Here is a 22,122-nt window from a genome sequence, read left to right on the forward strand (position 1 = left end):
CAAAGCACGAGATCTGCCTCCATCAGTGAATAGGAACACCCTAAGTTCAACTGATCTGCGATGACATTTTGTGGTTTCTTAGTGGGCAGCACAGAATTTTGTGGTATTAAGAGTGGACTCTATCAAAGCAAATGAAATGCTAATTTCCTTATCTTTCATCTTTCCTTAAAAGGGGTTGCAAGTGTATGCACCTCGCTGCAGTACAGGAAGATAGTGGATAGATGCCTGTTCCACCCCTTCATTCCAAAGCACAAGTGGTCAACCTAAGCGCAGGTAAGCAGACCTCTGAATCTGGGGTCACACATAGTGCCAGCCACCAACAAAACATATTATAAATGGAGATGGGAAGCAAGTATGAAATCTCCCCCATCCCTCTGAACCTAAGTCATCAATTAAATATTTCTTTGCTATCTAAAGCCTGGCTTTAAATATCAGGGCAGAGCCTCAGCTAATATAAAATCAGCATAGCACCACTGACTTCAACAGAGTTACTCCAGTTTACACCAGCTGATGATTGTGTTCAGTAACTGCTTGACAGAAGGTGCAGATAAGCACGTAACAGGAAATGCAGGTCATTGACAATACATGCATGTGTAGGAATGTATGTGAATAAATGGGTGTGAATGGTTATTGTTTGTTTGCCTTTTTATTTCTGTGCATTTGTCCTGGAATTTTTTTTGAAAAAATACAAGCCTTACCATGGTGCAAAGAGTATATTTAGTGAGAGGACTATTCAAAGGCTTTGTAGTATTTATTATTTCCATTATAATAGTGTCTAGAAACCCACAACAAGGATTGGGTTTTATTGGTTTTATACTGATCAGACAATAGGGTTTTTCACTAAGGGGCTGTTTTAAATAGCGTATTTGTTTATGCAAAAATATGGCTAGTGAAAACTGTCACTTACCCTACATGTCCTCCTTACAGCTCACAGACACCTATAAGAAAGGCATTGAGAAGCTGGGCTTTCTTATACCTGGGAGGGTATAGTCTGAACTTTGGCTTTAGTTCTATTGCCTTATGGGAAATGTAGTTTAGTAACTAAGTTGCCACTTTTTTGTATCTGCTATTATTATGATTATTTAAATTAGAGAATGTGATTTTACAAAAGAATACCTAGTTTGTTTGACTCATATGTGATTAAATTATGTTATTTTATTAAGAGGAAAATTTGCATTTTGGTCATTTCCTCCTGCAGCGTAAAGAAGACTTGAGCAGAACACGGGAGAGACATGTCTTCTTAGTAGTGGTTAGATGCTGCTGGAGGTAATATTGGAGCAGGCAGAGGCCTCAGTGTAGAAGTAAGAGGTAGGTTGGGGGTGAAAAAATGGCCCCTCTGAAATCAATGGCAAAATTCAAATAGACTTATGACGGATAAGATTTCATGCTAAAAGTTTTAAATACTGTAAATTAGCAGCTCTTTCATTATACTGGGTGGTAATTTATACTGGTATTTTGGCCCTCTTTCCCTTTAAAAAAAATTAAACTAAAGATCCTTTTATGTAATTTTCCCCTGGTTCTTCTGCAAGATGAATTAGCATCTCACAGACAGAATCACAGACTGGGTGAAATTCCAGAGGCGCTCAAAGAGTGGGATCACTCCGACCCCTTACCTCTGCTCTCCTGAAAACACTCTGCTGGGGATAGGGGACTTCATGAAAATGGGAGACTTGCAGGTGCTCAGTCTCTCTTAAAATCTGTCCTAATACAATGTGTGAATTTGAGTGCATATTAACGTGCACTCCAATAAGCACTCTGTACGTGGAACTCCTGTGGACAGTAAACAAGTACAGGATGAAAACCTCCTGGTTTGATCCTGCTGTCCCTTTTCCATGGGAGTTTTGCCTGAGTAGGGACTATAGAATCTGACCTTCATTCAGATTCTGCAATTCAACACAACCTTACACACAAAAACAAATGGCACAATCAACCAAGTGAACAACAGTTGACATCCAAGACCATTCACAACTAAATGAAAGCCCCCATCTCAAGATGAGCATGGGAAAGAGCGAGCTCGGCCAGGCCTATGTATTAGGCGCAGAGGTTGTATTGCAGCAGCTGACAGTAAAAGAATTATTCTATGTGGCCACTGATTTTTTTTTTTTTTTTTTTTTAATTACAAGTTAAGCAGGCTAGATTTTCAAAGAGTTCATTTTAAGTGAAAAATTAGTAGCAACGACGCTTAAAATTGGTGCACAAAGAAAAAAAAATTGTTTTTAGGAGCGCAGATTAAGTGCCTAATACAAGTGACTCGAAGGAATTTGTGCAGCCCAGTTGCACTCTCAGTCTATCATCAAGTTCACAACTAGTTCCGGGAGAAGTTTTGATGTTCACAGATGAACTTTGGACAATGCCCCCTTCTCAATCCCAACCCTGCCCCTTCCAACGTGTGCTCTCATTTGAACTATGTAGCAGTTTCTAATAACGCTTTTCCCCCTTCTGTTCAGCAAACAATGACCTTTCCAACCAAGAATAAAATCAGTAGCTGGTAAAACTTATTTTTAATGATGTGCCGACCAAGCTGTTATTTAACTTTAAAATATGAATACTTTTCTCCAAACCTCATTTAGTACTTCACAGATATTAATTATATTTTGTCATATCTAGACCTGTGAAATTCTCGTTCCTCCAAATGAGATGAATAACTAACCCTCCGCCTGGAAAAAAAAAACCTTCTCTATTCTAATTTTTTTTTCAGTATATATTATGGAAACATATTAGTTCAATGGGATGTATCTGGGCCCATCTGACATTCTTTTCTCTTCACGTAGACTGAGTGAGACATTAATCAAATTTGGAGTTGTCTCCAAATGTTGAAATATTTTGCCATCTGAATAAATTGCGATAGTGTGAGAAAAACCACACATGGGGGTATCTTTTCTATTATAGTATGTGTGTTTACAATGCTCTCGCTCTCATACTGTCTTTTTCTTTTTTGTCGCAGTGCACTATGTTTAGCTGTGGCTCACTTTGTAACACTGAGGTACAATGCACCTTAAAATACAAACATTTTCTAAATCCCATACATTCACTCTCACATGTATTAAATGGTCAAGAATCGGATTTGTAGGCAATAGAGAGCAAATCAAAGCAGGTAGCAATAGTACTTGTCAATAATTCCTAACTACTTATGGGTGAAATTGGTTCATAGTGAGGAGAGTCGTTGTCTGAGCCTCCATGTCAGTTAAGCCCCACATGTGGCTATAAAGAGGGACCCCAGGAGGAGCAGGTACTCAGAGATGTTTGTGCACCCTCCATGCACAACAGAAAGACTGGCGCAGAAGGCTGTGATGGCACAACCCAGGGGAAGCACCACAGGTAATGTGCTGATGCATACCCAATGGCCTCAATTGATGCAAGGGGCTATAATCACTTTTACATCCACAAACAGAGTGAGCAGCTATGAGGCGAGGGGGCTGCACAGCAGCTGTGCGGCATGGCCAGCTTGAGGGAATAGATTTCCAACCTGTGGGACTTTACATGGGTGCAGTTTCACTTCACCTTAAATGTGGAAATTCATTTCCTCAGTTCTAGGCATCACTTGAGTCCCTTCCTATGGGGAGAATGCACATGCAGGCTCAAATAGCCAACACAATTTCACACCCACCCATTATTGTTTGCTCTTGTTTATACACAAAATACGTTTTGGGAACTTAAGGGCCACCTGTTGAAAGTAATCAAATGCATTCAAATCCATGTGCACTCCCAACTGCCCAGTTCTTTTGTGTGCAGCTCAGGCATTTCCTTCTGATCGGTAAGCCCCGTATGTCACACTGCAATCACTACAACACTGAACCAATTCAACATCTTGAAAAGCTAATTAACTTCATAAAAAATTCATACAGGCATGCAAATACTGTGCCCCAGATAAATAATTAACTGAACTTTTCCACGCCAGCATTGACATGCTGCAAGGTTGCCCTCTCTTGCCAGACCTGCTCAACAATTATCTGATATGGACCGCATTAGCTGATTTTTCTGAAGGTGTAAACCTTCATGGCAGCCTAATAAACAACGTACATTTCACAACCAGCATTGATTTACACATCTTCTGAAGCGATGATTCATGAAATGATCAGAAAAGTCAATAATGCAAGCAAAATGTATGGGCTTAAGATAAGTAGCAGAAAACAAAAATCAATGCCTTCCAGCTATTATCATCATGAAGTAGAGTTCATAATAGATAACATTAAATTTGAACAAGCTGTATCATTCAAATACCTGCGATCAGCTGTCACTACTGACGATAATGGCAAGAAAGGTATGAGTACACATATGTGTTAGCTCTAGCTATGGCAGTGAATGCATTTAGCTGAACAATCAAGCAAACAATCTGACGAGATAGATATTTTATTATTCTGACACTAAAAGAGAAGACCGCTGAGCACATTAATCATTATCTGTAGCACCATATACATACAAAGTACAGAGAAGAAAGCTGCTACAAGTGTACCTAAATAAGTGCCATAAGAAGATCTGAGGCACTTCATTGGATTGTCCTATAACTAACACCACAGGATAAAATTCAACTGGACTGTGCCATTGACACTACCCGAATGCATAAGCAACAGCGCCTAAATCACAAAACAAAGACAGCAATCCACCTCAGCTTTGTGTACAAGTTTTTACATGAGAACTCAGCATGTGACTTCACATCAAGGAGTTTTGATAGCTGATGGATGTAATCAACAGGAAAGCAACATGAGAGAAGGTTATATCCACTAAAAGACACCTTAGGGGATGTGCTCTAACATAGATCTCACAGTATTTTAATTGCAGTGCATGTTATCCATGACACTAAGTGCAAACAGGAGGACCTTCCTACAGAGCCTACCAAATAGAGTTAAGACTATTTATGGAGCCAAGAGGTATCCTTATATGGCTCAAGGAACTGGTAATGACCTACAGAACCTTTCACATCTAGGCTGCTAGTGTGAATTTGACCTATGTGACTAGTGACACATTGACCATTTGATGATTGCTCAGTAGTCATTTTAAATGAAATTGGAGGCCTCAATCCCATTCCTGATAGGCCAGCATTCACAATACACAAATACTAGCACAGTAACAATAGTTGGCACCTTCTCTGGGCAAGGATCAAGGAAACTGCATTATGTTCCCTCCTAGAGATTATACTTCCAGCACAGGGTTAATACATGTTGGTGAGGTGATGTGGGAAAGCTTACCACTACCCATAACGTACTTGTTCTGTGATTAGAAATCTCAGCCCTCAGGTCCAACAATCCAGCACTTTTTGCAGACCCTAAGTTAACATTTATGTAGCCAGTGGATAGGAGCATTGCAGAAAGGTTTAAAAAAAAAAAAAAAAAAGGTAGTGGTGAGAGGTTGATTCTAGGTAAAGCGGTGTCTAGAAGGTGGAGTTCTAGTTGATGGTCTGAACAGAGCCACAAGCAACTCGTTTTTGCATGGTTTTGTCCTGACACCAAAACAAAATAATAGTTTGGGCTGAATTTGATTTTTATTTTCTTGGGCTCTGCTCAAATCTGAAACTGAAAACTAAACTCATGTAATGCAAACCCCTCTAAACCAATCAGCAGCTTCTCTGAATCCCTGCAAACCCAAACCACCAAGTTCTGCACTGCTCTGCCAATATTAGTAACAAATAACGCTCTGCTCAGACTGTAATTCTTCACATCCAGTGGGCTGCTGTCACATGATTTACTGTGCTAGCACTGAGAGCCGTTGCCCAAGCCCTCTTGCTGCTCAACTCCTGATTTACTTAAATCTTTTTACTTTTCTCAACCACAGGGAATGGGTACACTTACATGTAACAACTGACAATTTGAAAAGAAAATACAGGGAAAAGCTGCGTAAAGCAAGTGGCTGAGATTATAGCTGTTGACTTCTAATATTATTTGACAGATGAGACTGCTGCAATTATCTCCCGCTCATGGGTTCCATTACTGGAATAAGAAGCGCACAAAATAAGGGCAATTTCTCAAACAATATATAGGGCCACTTAACTTTGTCAAGAGCATTTCTGCAAGTGAAGTCCTCCCTGGTTAAAGATACAAGGATAATATGCTGGCAACTTCACACAAGAATTCAGTGCATTCCACGTTAACTGTCCTTTTAGTCATCCTTTTCCTGCTTTGTTTGAGCCACATCATATATTATTTTTAAAGGTATTTGTTAGAAAATTATATTGTAGTTGCTGCTGTTCCCCCCCCCCCCCCCCCAAGAACCTTCCTTTTAAAAGTATGCATTTCAAAAAGTGTACAACACATTAACTTACTCAGCATTTCTCTGTTGGCATAGTTTTGTACTGCAGAATCAGTGTTTGAAGGACTCTCCACACACTGCTTCCTCAGTGCACCTGGGAGAAAGACACTAGGCATCTCCCTCCTAGGCTCCCTGCACAGCCTCACTCCTTCCTACCACATGCAAGCTTCCTTCCCACCAGGCTCTCACAAATCCCTTCCTCCCAGAAATCCTCCAAGCCCCACATATCTTCCTTTTCCCACTTCACTTCCATGGCACCTAGAGCCCCAACTCATTCCCACAGACCATCTCCATCCGCCTGGCTGCCAGCCTTGCTCACTGGTGAGTCAGTGCCGTGCACAGCTTGTGAATTGGAAAGACAAGTTCACAGCACTGGAAAACAGAAGCAGCTGACAGATCTGAGCAGTTCCTTTGGCTTATCTTTGTGTAGTTCCAAATAATAATTCTGAATAAGAGGAATAACTTAATGTCATTCATTGAAAAGTTCAAAAGCGGGCAACATCTGAGATAAATTTAGAATGTCTCTGTGTGTGTGAGTGTATATACACACACACACACACACACACACAAATAAATAAACAGGACACAATTTCAAAGAGAGAGCATTTTAAATGTTTCCTCTGAAAAATTTAATAAATCTTGCACTAAAAGAATTACATAGCAAATTCAGTTGTCCTCCAAAGATTTATTGTGCCAAATGTGTACACTGCATTTATCCATCAGAATATAAAACAGGAACACTAGTCCTGCTTTAATTTCAAATCTCAACACAATTTTATCTATAGAGTCACTACTGACATCCCCAGAATACTTTTAAGATTACTTCACGGTTTCACATTCTGGGACTATTTAAAGATCAAAAGGGATTCCTTTTTCACGAAAAAAAATGCAACTTATTTTCCGAAAGAAAAGGTGGTGGGGAGAAGTGACTAAGTGGTGGATGGCATTATTGAATAAATGTTAGTTATTAATTCACCTCTCCATCTGAATGTACCCTGAGCCAGAGATGAAATAATTTTTTTCTAGTAACAAAGGATTTGCTATACTGCACCAAAGTCTCACAAGTACTCCAGTATACTCTCTCCAATAGTGGCCAGTACCTGATGCATCAAAGGAAGATGCAAGAAACCCCATAAAGAACAATTACAGGATAACTTGCTGTAACAGGGCCCCAATCACTGCTAGGGAACCTCCAGGGTGCTCTAGAGTGCTCCAGGGATTTGCTCTTTCCAGGTCCGATGCCCCCTTCTGCTGCCCATTGCTCACCCTGCCGCCTTTCTCTTTCTTTGCAACTCAAAGTACTCTCCATGGTTTAGCCGTCCAGCCAGCCACTATACACTTTCCCCCTCCTGGGGTATCAAAGTCTTTCTATACAAACTGTCTCAGGCATTCTTCCCATTCACTACCCCAGATAGTGCTACTTCCTCAGTGGCTGGAAGGGGAAGCCCACCCTCTACACCAGGTTCTAGTTCAGGGACCCTCTAATCAGCAGCCAAGAAATTAAGCCTCTCTGCAATTTCCCTGAGCCTTTTTCTACACCCTCTTTAATGTCCAGAGACAGCTTTAGGCTCCCTCAGTACAGCTTTTTTTCTGCTGCCAGTTTCCTGGCTCTCTCCTAGCCCCATCTGCTCCTTCTCATCATCATTCAATAGATTACTTAGATAGTGGTTCTGAACCAGGGGTACACATACCCTGGGGGTACGCAGAGGTCTTCCAGGGGATACATCAACTCATCTAGATATTTGTCTAGTTTTATAACAGGCTACATAAAAAGCACCAGCAAAGTCAATACAAACAAAAATTTCTTACAGACAATGACTTGTTTATACCACTCCATATACTATACACTGAAATGTAAGTACAATATTAATATTCCAATTGATTTATTTTATAATTATATGGTAAAAATGAGAAAGTGAGCCATTTTTCAGTAATAATGTGCTGTGACACTTTTATTTTTGTCTGATTTTGTAGGCAAGTAGTTTTTAAGTGAGGTGAAACTTGGGGGGCAAGCAAGACAAATCAGACTCCTGAAAGCGGTACAGTAGTCTGGGAAGGTTGAGAACCATTGACTTAGGCCACCTAATTCCCCTCAGATGTGGCCTAACTGGTTAACAGACCCCTGGTTAAAAAGCCTCATCACACTCGCCCACAGAAGAAGTTTCCTCCTAACCATGTCAGTCAACTGTTGTCCCATTCCCTGAAGCATGAATGTTTATATCAATTTAAAAAAAAAAAATTCTATCTAATGTAGTTGTATAAGTTCTCCTTATCCGTATAATTGTTTAACCCCTTTGTGAATATTACTAAGCCCTTGGTCTCAATGATATGTTGTGGCAGTGAGTTCTACAGGTTAATTTGCATTGTGTTTTAAAATATTTCCTTTTATCGGTTTTTTCAAGACTGGTGCTTTCAAGCACAGTGTACTGTGTTGCAATAATGCAGCCTACAGCTAACTAGACGTGTCTGACAAGGCCAGGGTTATCCCTGGACAGAATGAGACTTATAGCTAACAGGAGATGGCAAAACAGGTTCTTCTAATCCAGTGTCAGCAAGGAATCTAGAAGAACTCTTAGACTGTGGCAGGCCACCTCAAATATTTGGGCACAGATAGCCTCTCTGGGGGAGATATTGGGGTGATGGCAAGCTCTGCAAAAAATGTTTCCTTCTGCCTACAAGCATCACCTTCACAGGCAAGAGCTCTGGTGACCAAGGAGCAATTGCTCTTTACCACTTTCTGGGTTGAGCCCTTGAGGAAGTATTCAAACCAGTTCAGGATATTTCCTTTGACCCTTGCCACATAGACAGGACAGCAGCAGCCTGTACTCAGCCATGCCCAATGCTGATGAGAGGCCTAGGAACATGAGTATACTAATATTTTTATAACACACCTATGTGGTATTAGAGAGCTGTGTAAGCTCAAAAGCTTGGCTCTCTCACCAACAGACGTTGGTCCAGTAAAAGATATTACCTCACCCGCCTTGTCTCACAGAAAAATGACTATTGTCATTGCCTATCGTCCGTGGTCGAACACTTTTCACAAAGCGATCACACCATATCTGACCTATCAGCCCTCATCCTCAAAGGAAACCTGCACGACACTTTCAAAAGACAAGCCTGGGAAGCTCATAACTCTGCTAGACACTTAAAATCAGGGCTTTGTCTACATTGGAAACACTGCAGCATCATAGCTGTAGAGCTGTAGAGTTTCCAGTGTAGACACTACCTACGCTGATGGAAGAGGTTGTCCTGTCAATGTAGGTAATCCACCTATGACATTCTGGGGTGCAATCCATACCAGTGTCCCCCTGCCCTGCAAACTTAAATGCATCACAATGCTTTGCTGCTATAGCTCCCACCTGGGCTGCTGAAAGACAGCCTGTCAGCACGCAGGTCACACTCTCAGTGTCTATGTATAGCCACAGTCCTGAGCCAGCAACTCTGACCCCAGCAGCCTGTTAGCAAACACTAGTCATGCTCTGGCTTCCAGCAGCCTTGTTTACACTAATTTCAGGGTGACCCCAACACACTCCCAGTCCCAAATTTTCCCCAAAAGTGTGTGTTCTGCACTGTTCAGCCCTCTCCTGGACAGTTCAGATATTTTAGGTCTGTTGCTCCGATAGGGGAACAATATACAACAGCTTGCTACTTTAAATGGAGTTACTACATAGCCCAGTTTAACCACATCTCTGGATTAGTTCTGAATTAAAGATTAAAACAAGTTGATTTAACTACAAAGAGATAGATTTTAAGTGGGTAGAAAACATTCAAGTCAGAAACAATTACAAGAGAAATTATTATAAAATGCTTTCTAGTGCTAAAACTTAACAAACCAGACTTGGTTCAAGGTAAAATTCTTACCACATACTCCTATTAACAGGGCTGACCAAATTTCAGGGCAGGATCACTCCCCAAGTCAAATGGCTGCTTCCTTTGTCTTTTAAGTGGGAGAGACACCGTGGGGTGTTTTTGCCCCTCACTTTATAGACAAGTTATCCTTTGAAAATGCATTTTCCTACGGGTTACTCCTAGATAAAGTTCATTCCCACTGTGAGAACAGAGACAAGGAGTCTCATGTTGAAACTGTTTCCCTGCTGTTGTTTGTTCCTGATCAGTTTGTTCCTGCCCCCCTTCCTAGACAGATGGCCACTTGACAGGTGATTGCCCATCAACTTTGATGACACCTGGCTAGAGGCCTCAGTTTGTCTTTTGTCTTTGAGCAACTGGTTTACCCAGACTTGTCTGGTAAACACATTTCTGACCTAATTTTAGCTTATGTTTATAACTTTATATATAATGTTGCTACACATATTTCATCATGATATTATTAATCAGTGAGTTATTAGCTTTCAAGTGATACCTCACAAGGCATATTTTGTACAAAGACATATATTGTACTACAATACAAAAGGGTGAATACAGGGGTGCATGCGGTCACACCACCTCCCCAAGAGGACTTTGTGCTGTCTTCATGGGAATTTAGGGCAGCTTAACTACACCACTCAGGATTTTTCACACCCGTAAGCAACATAGTTATGCCAACCTAATTTTCTAGTATAGATCAGGCCAGGATCTCAGAGACAATGGTTTTATGGCTCTTTACAAATATTTGTAACCTACTAACCTTCCTTTGTCCTCTGACTGCAGAGTGTTAATTGCCCCTCCCTTGTAAGCGGTTTCTTGCAACATGTGTTAATAACCTTTTATGCTTAACAATCTGTTCCACATAGTATTTAGCTGTGACCCTATGGTTACCTTTTCCAGACCTGAAGAAGAGCTCTGTGAAGCTCAAAGGCTTGTTTCATGCACCAACAAAAGTTGGTCCAATAAAGCATATTGCCTTACCCACCTGTTTCTCATATCCTGGGACCAACATGGCTACAACAACACTACAAGCTGTTTAATTATAACATTCGGTGTTTGATTCTTAGTCAGCCCCTGAAGTCTTCAGCCTATCCTCACTACAAAGTTGGTTGACACAAGGCAGTTTATGTCAACCTAATTGTTTGTGTGTCTATACTTAACATTGTCTGTCACTGATGTAAGTGCCCTGTTAAAGTGATGAGTACCACCTCCCTGAGAGGCACTGAGCTAGGGTCAATGTATTGAGGTTGATGCAGCATGAGTGTAGACACTGTGTTACTTATGTTGACCCTAATAGTCCTCCAACAACTGTCCGACAATGCCCCACACTAACTGCTCTGGTCACAATTGTGGACTCCACTTCTGAGGGGTCACGTAAACCTGACACTCCCCTTTAAAGTCCCACTAATTGTTGAAATGCTTTTTTCCTGATTGTCCAGTTTGGTGAGCACTCCTAGCAGCTCTCCATTGTTGTGTGCAACTGCCCAGCTGACCATACTGGCTACACAATCCAGATGTGCTCCAGCTTGAAATAGCCAGGAGGTATTGCATCTTCTGGGCCTTTGGGGAGGAGAGTCTGTACAAACACAGCTATGGACCAGCCATAGAAACGTGGACATCTGTGAGCAGATTACACAGGGGATGTAGGAGAAGGAGTACGACAGGCACCAGCAGTGCTGTGTGAAAGCAGAGGAACTATGTACCAGATGGCCAGGGAGATGAACAGTCAATCCAGTGCTGAGCCTCAGATCTGCTGCTATTACAAAGAGCTGCATGCCATATTTGGTGGAGACACCACCACCACCCTGCAGATCACCAGTGATACCTCTGAGGAGCCCAATCATAGGCCCCTGACATGAAGAGCAAGGACAAGGAGGAGGCAGAGGACCATGCAACTGGGGGTCCAACTAAGCCACAAGCCAGGACCTGTTTGAGACTCCACCGCAGTCCAGTCAGTCCCAGCATTCGAGCATGAGTGAGCCTGATGGAGGGGGAAGAATCTTGGGTAAGTGTGTAATTGCACTTCCCATTACAATGATGTACGGATGGTGCCCCCGACTTAGCAGGGCGTCGCTATCAACTTTTTATTAATTGACTCATACTAGCAGAGGTAGTGATATAACAAAGAGAGGCAGAGTTATCTACTTTTCATTCCCCTGTAGAGTTAGGCAACAGGCAGGGGCATGCAGAGCAGTTTGTTTATGTGCACAGGGACATCCCTTGTATCCTCCTGAGAGATCTCGATGAAACGTTCCTGGAGATATCTGCAGTCCTTTCCTCAAGGTTTCTAGGGATGGCAGCCTTATTTCTTCCTCCACAGTGGGAAACTTTCTCACACCAGTCAGCGATAACTTCCGCAAGCACCATTGCAGTAAACAGGCTAGCAGCATGTTGGCCTGGGCGGCTTTGGGATGCCAGCAGCAACTGTGCTCTCTGTGCCTGTTACCCTAAGAAGTGAGGTATCAACTAGAATCACCACCGCCTCGCCAGTATTCAGTGCCATTGCCCTATACGCAGAGTTTCATACAATCGAGTAATTCCCTTCTCATTTCCCTCATCCCTGATGGGCCATACTTACCATGGCTTGGGCTGTAAGTGGTGCTGTCCACAAGTGCACCGAAGCGGAAGTGTCAATAAGCATATCTTGTTTAAAACTTAAGAGGAGCAAGAGCAGGGAGTTCTGAATCTTAACTTTCCCTTGTGATCATGTGTTTTATCTGCAGCTGCTGCCATTGCAGCCTTGAGAGGTTCCCCCTCCACACCCACGGAACCCGTGAGCCAGATAAGGAGGAGATGACGTGTTCAATAAGATCCTGCAAGTCAATGCTCATCAGAGCATGAGCAAATGTCCTGGAGGATGAACACTGCAGACAGCTTGGCAAAGGAAAGAGCAGACAAGAGAAACACCCAGGAGTCCCAGCGGAAAAGGAGAGGGAGATGCACCAGGACATAAGGAGGCTTCTCCAGCAGCAAATACAGATGCTTCAAACTCTTGTGGATCTACAGGTTCAATGATCACAAGCTCGCCTCCCCTTGCAGTTGATGGAGAACTTCATTACAGCACCTCCCTACACACATACCTTTCAACATTCCCCTTGACGTCAGGTGCTGCCTCCCTACCCCTACCACTTCACCTCAGGAGATATTAAAGGATAACCACAACTTCACACACACACTGACCTGTGAAAGTCACAGTTGCTGTCTGTGTAGCTAAAATGGACATGAATGTTCTTTCCCTTTAAGTTCTGTTCCATTAATATATTAAGTTTTTAATGTATTTGCTTTTAACTTGCACTGATTGTTTTTTTTTCTGCACTGGGTCTGTTACTGAATAAAATTCTATTATTTGGAAAATAATTCATCATCATTAGTTTAAAGCATATACTGCAGAGTGCCCACCAGTTTTGAAAGGACCCATTTACTTGTTACTGTACAGTGTGACACGGCTCATAGGATCAGTGACAAACAGTGTAATAATCATAAATGTACAGCAAGCAGCACAAAATTAATAGGGGCACTGACAGTGTTATATTCATAGATGAATACCATGCATCACACACTTCCTAACGGGCTCAGAAACAGCCAGGCCAGTTAGATCATGGCACACCACAACACGATACTATGGCTCACTGCTAAAGTGCTCTTTCAAAGCCTCCTTGAGCCATATAGTTGTGTTGGGTTCTTCTAATAGCCCTTGTGTTTGGCTATTCAAACTCAGCAGCAGCTCCACATCCCACACTCCAACTTTTCCCCCTTTGTTTCACAGATATTTTGCAGGACACAGCAAGCAGATATAGCCACTGGGATTTTTTTTTCCCCACTGAGATCCAATCTTGCGAGTAAGCGACGCCAGCATCCCTTCAATGTACCAAAAGCACATTCAACTGTCATTCTTCATCTTCTGAGCCAGTACTTGAATCGTTCCTTGGTGCTGTCAAGGTTGTCAGTGTATGGCTTCATGAGTCAAGGGAGCAAGAGATAGGCAGTTTCCTCCAGGATCACTCTTAATGTTTCAACATTGTCAGTGGTAAGTCACTGGTCAGGAAAGAAAGTTCCTGCTTGTAGCTTTCTGAAATGTCCTGTGTTCTTAAAGATGCAAGGGCCAAGCACCTTCCCTGACCAGCCAACACTGATGTTGGTGAAGTGTCCACCAATGCTTGTATAGCCATAGAAAAATAGCCCTTTCCATTGATGTACTCAGTGACAAAGTGGTCTGGTGCCAAAATAGGGACAAGTGTACCATCTATTGCTCCATCACAGTTTAGGAATTTCATTGCTGCAAATCATTCCACTATGCCCTGCACATTGCTGAGAGTCATAGTCCTGCATAGCAGGAGATGATTAATGGCCTGCATGACAATCCACAGTGGATTTTCCAACTCCAGAATGATTTCCCACTGACCGCTAGCAATCCAGTATGACAGGTTCCCACAGTGCAATTGACACCTGCTTCTCCACTGTCAGTGCAGCTCTCCTTTTGGCATCCCTGCACAGGAGGGCGGGGCGAGCTCGGCACACAGATCCAGGAATGTGTCCTTGAGCATCTCAAAGTTCTGCAGCCACTGCTCGTCATCCAAGCCTGCATTACGATATGATCCCGCCAGTCAGCGCCGGTTTCTTGGGCCCAGAAGTGGCACTCTGCCATCTGCAGCTGCTCCATGAATGCCAGTAACAATCTTGAATTGGTTCTCACTATGTTCCACAGCAACCTGTCCTCCACTAAATAGTCATGTTCCCAGATGATTCGGTTCTTCTTATGGCTCTGCAAATACCAGAGGATCGTGCATCCTGTGCTTGCAAGACTTATGACAATAGTACAGAATTGTGCAGGCTCCATGATTCTGTCAGAGATGGTGGACAGAGAAGAGGGACGTGTGGGTTTGTGGTTTTTTAAAAAAGGCATGAAAATTATAGGATATAGATGACATTATGGGATGAAGACAGTTGTACACTGGGAAGATAATCTCTTGTTCCTAGTCACTCCTGCACAACTCGTCTCTGCCCCACCATGCATTAAGAACATAAGAATGGCCATAATGGGTCAGGCAGTATGTCTGACAATGATCCAACTAGCCCAGTATCCTGTCTTCCAACAGTAGCCAATGCCAGATGCTTCAGAGGAAATGAACAGAGCAGGTAATCATCAAGTGATCCACTGCCAAAACTTCCCAAAAGACAGTGTGCTGGACGGTGGCAGGTTGCACATTGGGATACCCACCATGGTGCACCACCCAGTGCATTGACACAAACTCTCCTGGTGAGTATGAGCAGCGCTGATGCGAGGATCTAAGCATGCAATCGCAAAAACAATATGCTAACTGCAACAGCTTTCTGGCAGCGTAACCTGCGTCACCCAAAGTTTGTTGTGTAGACATGGCCATAGTATCTTTAATAAGGGTCCACATACAAAAGGTAACTCCATACAGGAGAGTGTCAGACTTGACCTCAGCACTTTCACATAGGCATTGATTAGTTGTCTATTTAAAATGATTTTAAAAATAAATAAATGGGGGGGATGCACAATTTAAAAGTAAAATAGAACCAAGCACATTGTACAAAGGACTATTTCAAGTAATTCTCCTTGAAACTGTAACAAAGGAATGTTTCCTGGGGATTAAATGGACTGTCAGGTAATCAGAAGAGTTGTTTTAGGTTTTCTTCAAGAGAAAAGGAGCACTTTGGATGGATTTTGTTTCTGGTGCTTTGTGACACTTTACAACTTATTCCCTCCTGTCACACCAGTTTTTCATTATTCATAAATGCACTTGCAGGATCAGCCAGTAAGCCCTTTTCTTCCCCTTCCAATGCAAATGCATGCATCCCCACCGTAATGTTCTTTTAATTATGGCTCACACTGCCACTTAATTGTTTTAAGGGATTGCTTAATGGGTCCTTCTCCTCTGTCACTTTAGAACCCATGGTGTTTACACAGTATGAAGGTCACTAAGATCACCTTTCAGCAAATGACAGACAAAAATGAGAATGTTTTTGTTACTTCCCTTCCTGGATGATAAAAAGAGTAGAGATCATGAGGGACCCCTACTAACAGACTGATACATACTTTGATAAGTGGGATCCATCACCCATCTTAAAACATGCAACAATCCCACCAGCCTAAAGGAATTATCACCTGATTCTAGAGGTTTGGAAACTAATGCTCCATTTCTAAGCAAGCTAATTGAGATGCTAGAATAAACAATTTCCATTGCCTCCTATCAGCTGCCAGCATCTGGGATCCCTCTCACTCTGGCTTGAGGCCAACGCATAGTACGGAGACAGCATTTGTTGCTCTGGTGGATGAGCTCCTCCTGTCCACTGACAAGGTAAGTGATTTTCCTCATCCCACTGGACCTCCCTCTTTGACATCTAATACCCTTTGTCATCATGTACTCCTGTCCCCATCTCAAATGACTCAGGTCCTTACTCTTAGACCTGACCAAGAAAGTCACTATCTCTCCCTCTCCAAGGTCCCACAAAGCTCCATCCTCTCCTGCATGTTATTCAATATCTACATGAAGCCATTGGAGGAACTGGTGAGACAACATGGAGTGATATGTCAACAGGCAGGCAGCATCTCTTTTACATCAAATGTAAAAAGCATCATCTCCCAGCTTTTATAATGTTTACTTGTAATTGGCACCTGAATTAAGAGCAGACAGTAAAGCTGAATCCTGGCAAGACTGAGGTGATGTAAGTAGGAAGAACTTGCTTCCTCTGTTAACATCCCCCAGTAACAAGGGCACCTGTCCTCAGACTGTTGACTCCAGTTCTGCAGGTCAAGTTCTTTCGGATTCCTCAATGCTACTTGATGCCCAAATAGCAAAAGATACCCATTTTCATTAGAGATTGGCCAGGAGATTCTATGACGTAGCAGTCAATTGTTTTGTTTGAAAAAGATGTGGGCAAGTGGTATTTATAAAAATCACTTTTTTATATGCATATATTTGAGTTTAGAATTTTTGTGCACATAAAAACAAACAGTTGGCAGCACTGAGGATAGATGCTTCTCTTACCATGGGCCATTATGACAGGATTCTTGAAATCACACATTGTGCTGCCTCAGCTACAGACAGTAACAACTGCAACTCAGATGCATAGACGTAAAGGCCAGAAGGGTCCATCATGATCATCATCACAGGCCACAGAACCTCACCCAGCTGCTCCTGTAATAACTTCTGGTTGAGTTACCGAAGTCGTCAACTCTTGATGTAAAGACTTGAAGTTACAGAGAATCCACCATTTACACTAGTTCAAACCAGTAAGTGACCCGTGCCCCACCCTACAGAGGAAGATGAAAAACCCCCAAGGTCTCCGCCAATCTGACCTGGGGAAAAATTCCTTCCCAACCCCAAATATGATGATTAGTTAAACCTTGAGCATGTGGGCAAGACCCACCGGCCAGACACCTGGGAAAGAATTTTCTGTCCTAACTAAGAGCCCTCCCAATCTAGTATCCGATCGCCAGCCACTGAAGATATGTGCTAATAGCAGTGGTGGATGGGCCATATGCCATTGTAGGCAACCTCAACACACCATCCCCTCCACAAAATCATTAAGCTCAGTCTTGAAACTAATTAGGTTTTTTGCCCCCACTGCTGCCATTGGAAGGCTGCTCCAGAACTTCATTCATCTGATGGTTAGAAACTTTCACCTAATTTCAGAGACTAAAGTTGTTTGTGTCCAGTTTATATCTATTTGTTCTTCTGCAAACACTGGCCTTCAATTTAAATATCTCCTCTCCCTCCCTGGTGTTTGTCCCTCTGATGTATTTATAGAGAGCAATCATATCTTCCTCAGCCATCATTTTGTTAGGCTAAACAAGCCCAGCTCGTTAAGTCTCCTCTTGTAAGGTAGGTTCTCCATTCCTCTAATCATCTTAGTAGCCCTTCTAGCACCAGTTCCAGTATGAATTCATTTTTCTTAAAAATTGGAGACCAGAATTGCACACAATATTCTACTGAAAATACCTCACCTCATGCATCCTAGGATTGCATTAGCCTTTTTCATGGTCACATCACACAGGCAACTTACAGTCTTCCTGTGATCGACCAATACATCCACATCTTTCTTCCTCTGTTGCTTCCAAGTGATAAGCCTCAGTTTATAGCAAAATATTCCTGCTGTTATTCCTTAAGTGCATGACCTTGCTTTATTAAATTTCACCACATTTCTATAACTCCAGTTTTCAAAATCATCCAAACCTCCTTGCATGATAGTCCAGTTCTCCTCCATATTGGCAATACCTTCCAACACTGTCATCCATACATTTTATTAGAATACTCCCACTTTTCAGGCCAAAAATCATTAGTGAAAATATTAAATAAGATTGGTCCCAAGACTGATCCTTGAGGAACTCCACTCCAGCCTGACAATTCACCTTTCAGCATGATCCATTGTAGTCCTCCCTTTAACCAGTTCCTTAACCATCTTTTGATTATCATATTAATCCCCATCTTTTCCAATTTCCCATATGGAATTGTATCAAATGCTTTACCGAAATCCAGGTAGATTAGATGTACTGCATTTCCTTTGTCTAGAAAATTGGTTATCTACAAAGAGAGAGATCAGGTTGGTCTGACACAATCTACTTTTTGTAAAATCTTATTGTATTATATTCCAATAACCTTTTTGTCTTTAATTACTCTCTCTTTCAAAATTTGTTCTAAGGTCTTGCATACAATTGAGGTTGAACTAACAGGCCTGTAGTTTCCCAGATCACCTTTTTTCCCCTTTCTTAAATATACATATAATATTTGCAGATCTCCAGTCTCAGGGTACGACCTCCAAGTTCACAGACTCATTAAAAAATCCTTGCTATTGGGCTTGCCACTTCATGTGCCAGTTCCTTTAATACTCTTGGATGGATCCCCAATTTGGTCCCATTATGCTCTTTGAGTTTGGCTGTGATTTCTACTTCCATATCCCCATTCATATTAGCCACTGTGAATGGATCAACTCACTCCTGGTGCCTCCTTTTGGCCAGGCACAGCATAGCAACTCTCTCTCTCCACTGGGGTTCTCCTGCCAATGGCTGCTTCACCTCTGCAGTGGTCTGCCTCTTCCTGTGACTTGGCCTTCTGGCCAGGTCACTTCAAAGTGTCTCCCCTTCCAGGATACTCCATGAACAAAAAGCAAGGGGTATTCATGCAAATAAACTGAATTAATAAGAGATAGCAAGGAATGACTCCCTCTCAGGGTGTATCAGGATCTGGTCCTCAGGCTACGGTTGTCAAGGAAACTCCTGCCCTCAGTCAGCCCTCTCCTCAGGAGCTGCAGGTTGAAGGTCTGTTCTCTTCCCTGGCCTGCCCACCAGTGAGGTGTCCTGCTTCCCTTTTAAGCTGCTCGTCCAGCCTGTGCATGCCTTGCAGCTGTGGCAGGGTGGAGTTGGCTGAACCCAGAGCAACTCCTTAACCCCTTGTTGTCCAGTGTGGGATCTGTATATCCCATCACAACTACCCTACCACTTCCCCCAAGCTCCTCATTACTCATATTAAATACTGAGACAAAGTATTTATTTATGTGTTGGGCATACTTAGACCAGCTTTAATCTCTACCCCATGCTCAGTGTTTAGCAGTCCCACTATTCTGTGCATCTTAATTTTATCTCTAAGGCAGAGTGAGATACATTTAACACTGCTAATGAACCTGCAAAAGGATGTTTTTAATCTAAAAAGAGGGTTTCTTTTACATGAACTGCTTCCTTCTAAAAGAATTTTTATTCCAATTATTCAGACACCTGCTGGTGTCCCAGCAGCACCCTTGGCAGAAGCTAACCCTCCAGAGCTGAGCAACAGAAGGAAACAAACCACAGAACAACATTGTGCGGGAGAAACAGTACACATATCAAAAACCCTAAGAGCACAGCAGCAAATCTGTTACTAATGTGACAACACAAGTGTCTGCTTGTTTGTTGGTTTTCTCCTTTTATACCCTGATGCTCTCTCTTGTGTGCCACATGTTGAATTTTTCTTGATTAAGTTGAAGCTTTTATTATGCTGTATCCCCTGCCGAACTAAGGAAAGGAAATACACAACTGCACATGGCAAAGGCAATGATACAGATATTGAAATCATAGGGCTGAAATGACAGACAGTTAATACAAATAAAGCTGTTTTGTACCTGCGTAAAGGTGTGCTATTTAAGGATCCATCTCTGCAAACATACTTTGGGAAAACAGAAAGTGGAATCAGTGTTACACAGAAAGATAAATACTTAAAATTGTCAAAAGAAAACAGGGGGTTACAGTTAGACTGTAAGTTCTTTGTGGCATGGGACTCTGCCTTATGCGTTTGTACTGCGTTTTGCACAATCAGCCCTTGATTCTGATTGGAGCTTCTGGGTGCTACCACAATTAATAGTAATACAAATAATAATGTAATTGCCTTGGGACTTTCCCTCCAAATTTCCTGATCAGAACTTTGAATAAAACAAGAGAAATCGCCCCAGAGAATCCATCCCACGTTTTACCCTGAGCCAAGCACATACTGGTATAGACAGGATCAAACCTTTGTGCGCTTTGCATGGCTTACAGGGTCAAAGATGAGTTTTAGCTACCTTTGAACCCCATCCTTCCCTTTGATCCTGTGGCTGCTGGGTGCTAGTCTGGTCCCCCCACCTTGTGGTAGAATAGTCTCCATAGGGCATAGGAACTGCTACAACAGATCTGCCCTATGCAGGATTCTCTTTCATAGGGAGAGTCTTCAAGTGGACCTTTAAGCCCAGTTAAAGTTTGCTTTGTGGTACCACAGCAGCACAAAACAACTGTAGGAGTTGCCAAGAATCTGACCCCCAGAATTCAGTCAGTGCAGTGTGGATACTCAAACTGTGCAGGTAAAGCTTGTAGTTCTGTGCCTCGCCACCAACTCTTAGCACCTTGATTTAAAGAGCTCTCAGCAACCTGGGACAGCACAATTACATGTTTAGTAAAGACGAATAGGAAAAAAGGAGCAGGGAAGGGTGAGGAACTATGTACTATAGCTGATGAGGATTTGGAAAGTGTGAAGAACAAGAAACAGAAGTTAACACCACAAATAAAGGTACAGTGAAAACTGATTAGCTTCTCCATTTTACCCTTCACCATATACAGAAAAGGGATCACAATATGGAATTAATAACTGGTAAATTCAGAAATACTGGCCTACATTTTCAAAAGTGACTAATGATTTTTGGATGCCCCCTTTGAGACACTTTGAAGGGACCCGATTATCAAAGGGCAGTTGATCAGCACTTTCTGAAAATCAGGCCTCTTCAGAGTGTCCTAAGGTGGACACACAAAAATCACTAGCCACTTCCAAAAGCGTAGGCCATTGTTCCTCATTGTGTTTAACCAACCTAAAGGGATGCACTGCTACAGCTGATCATAGAGTCAAATAGAGTGCCTGGATTCTTAAAAGGGTCAGTGTGGCGGATTGCCATGGGTCCCCTGGGTGGTCTTTCCCCCTTCAGGGCAAAGGACTCATAGACGTAATCTATTGCAGTCATCCGTGCTCATTTATTTACAATGCTTGCATACAATCCCCACTCTCACACCAGGCCTTTGGACCTGCTCACCCTCTCTGGCCAGGAGGCAAACTGAGGAGCAGCAGCAGCGGCACTCCTGCCCTTCTCCCTGGCTACACCTCTCTTGTGGTTTCTCCCTAGCCAGCTTATATATCCTCCCCAGCGAGGGAGACAGCTGTTCTCTCCTGTCTAGTTGGGCAAGGTTCTGACTCGCTCTAGTCAGAGAGTTCAGCTGTTGCTTACTCCTTTTTGCAGTCTGTGGCCCTGCTGGCCCACTTTGCCCTAGCCCAGCCAGCTGGGTTGGGGTGGCAGAGGCACCGAGGGGCTTGTCACACTTCCCCCCTTTAATGAACCACCAGGTTCACCCAGCCTCTCCCTCTCGTTGGCCTGGTATACTGGGTGATATGAGGGGCTTCCCTCTTCTCTGCCTGGTGATCCACGGGGTCTTCTCCAGGGGTTTGCTTGCTCCTCCATCGGCCCTTCTCCCGGGGTTGGTCTCCTCTCCACCTCCCCCAA

General features: G+C 42.7%; 1 long non-coding RNA gene across 1 annotated transcript; it reads left to right on the forward strand.

Moving 5' to 3' along the window:
• Positions 1–262: 262 nt before the first annotated feature.
• On the forward strand, positions 263–16,405 carry LOC137149000 (uncharacterized). The gene is made up of 3 exons (XR_010918640.1): positions 263–273; positions 15,204–15,364; positions 16,327–16,405. It is a non-coding gene; the product is annotated as an uncharacterized lncRNA (long non-coding RNA).
• The last annotated feature ends 5,717 nt before the right edge of the window (positions 16,406–22,122 follow it).

The sequence above is a fragment of the Emydura macquarii genome, unplaced genomic scaffold (genome assembly GCF_026122565.2).
Source record: "Emydura macquarii macquarii isolate MOO-44397 ecotype Brisbane River unplaced genomic scaffold, CSIRO-AGI_Emac_v2 contig_705, whole genome shotgun sequence".
Taxonomy (NCBI): domain Eukaryota; kingdom Metazoa; phylum Chordata; order Testudines; family Chelidae; genus Emydura; species Emydura macquarii.